Genomic DNA, 1,960 nt, shown 5'->3' with positions numbered 1-1,960 from the left:
ATTCCCTTGAGTTTAAAAGGTTTCTTCATTTAATTGCTTACAATATAAAGCAGCAATAAATAATGTTTGTATGATAATCTGTTCATCAAGAAGAACACTAGAAAACAAATGCTTCTCAATGGGGAAAGGTTGGCAGCAGCTTCTGGATTTGTGTAATTAAGACCTGTACTTGCTGGTCAGCGTTTCCCAACTGGCAGTCTCCCAGAAGGGAATTAAACCAGCAGATTCTAGCTCAGCATGAATTCTGTGGGGTTTGTTCAGCTCTTGCGAATGGAAACTACGGTTGTTCCTGAACACACCAAAGGGAAAAAATTTCTAAGGTAAGGAATATGTGCATACACACACACACAGATAAAATACAAATTTAGAAAACAGAAGATAATTCCGTTTGATGGAGATAAATAATTGAAGTGTCACTGTGTTGCACACAGGGAATGAATATTACAAATAGATGGAAACCTGAAAGTACTGACTTCGAGTCATAGAAAATATATTGAGCTTTTCTTAGTGAAATGTCAACAGGTTCCTGCATTTTGTTATACTAAAATAACTTTCATGGTATGCCAAATGATAATGGTAATGTTATACTAATTTTTTTTTAATGCTAAAATTTTTTATGGTAGACTTTACTGTACTTCTGCAGTGAATAAGTAATGCTGTCTCACAAAGGAAGAAATACATAGAGAATCACAGGATCATTTAGGTTGGAAAAGACCTTTAACATCATTGAGCTCAACTGAAAAGCTAACACTGCAAATCCCTCCACTAAAACATGTCCCTAACCACCACATATACACAAAAGAAGGCCACTTCCTTCCATTTTCCAAAAAATGAATTTATAATTTGAGACTTCTAACCTTGTACTGCAAAACAGAATCATCTTTCCTAACTGAATATAAAATATATTATCTTTATTATATGTTTGATTAAATACCTGTTAAAGTCTCAGTAACCTCTATTTGAATGTCAAACTTCTGAAATCAATCTATGTTGTAATTCAAAGTAAATGGACATCTGACCAACTAGTATGTCTTTACTGACCAATTTTTTAGTATGGTGGCAGTTGTATGTTTTAAAGCAAATTCTACATTACTGGTGAGAGACTAGTCCTCTGCTTATACCATTTCAAATATACAATATCAGAAAATAACAAATTCTTACATAAGGATGAATGTGCATGTTACATTTTACCCTTTTAGTTCTTCAAATGTGATTGTTCTACTCTGGAATCATGAAATGTGACGCCAAACTGAGTATTTCTGTCCACAACAGTAAATTCATTACCATTGCTAAAATTATCTGAAGTCACTTTTTATATTTATTCCATTAGATTTATTTTCTGTCTAGCTAGGTAGCAAATATCAGGATTAATTCATATTGAACTTCCTACTGCCTTCCATGTCCCTGCTTCCCTTTCCTTTTTCTTTCCCCAAACTACTTGCATCTTTTCCTGATATCCTGAGATTTGACAATGAAGATTTGCTGTGGGAACCTAGAAGCTTGCATGTGCTATCTTTGCTTGCTAGAATAACTTCCATGGAGAGAGCAGAGAGATACCTTTTCTAGAACAGCCTCACTAAAAATGACCAGAGATTATCATAAGCAGGTGGATTGGTGCTTTACCCAAATACTGTTGACATAGTGATGGGAATTCTTCTGTTCACTTTAATGTGGTTTGTTGGATAGATTTCATAGCAAGTACCAAAAATTGCCTACTTCTAAATTGCCAGGTTGAAGAGCATAGGCATTTCTTTGACTTACTGAGCAGCAATGTTCAATATGAAATTCATAATATACAAATTCAAAATTATATCTATAATTTCTATTTCTGTGTATGGAAAATGCCTAGCCTTGATAATTTAATAGTTTCTTACAACAATATTTTAGCACAACCCTTTAAAAGATAAAAAAATGTTTCAACTGTTATAGTTTGTCCTAGGAAGGAGAAACTGTTCTTAAA

The sequence above is a fragment of the Fringilla coelebs genome (genome assembly GCF_963513975.1).
Source record: "Fringilla coelebs genome assembly, chromosome: 1".
NCBI classification, from domain to species: Eukaryota; Metazoa; Chordata; class Aves; order Passeriformes; family Fringillidae; genus Fringilla; species Fringilla coelebs.
This window is presented reverse-complemented; position numbering follows the sequence as displayed.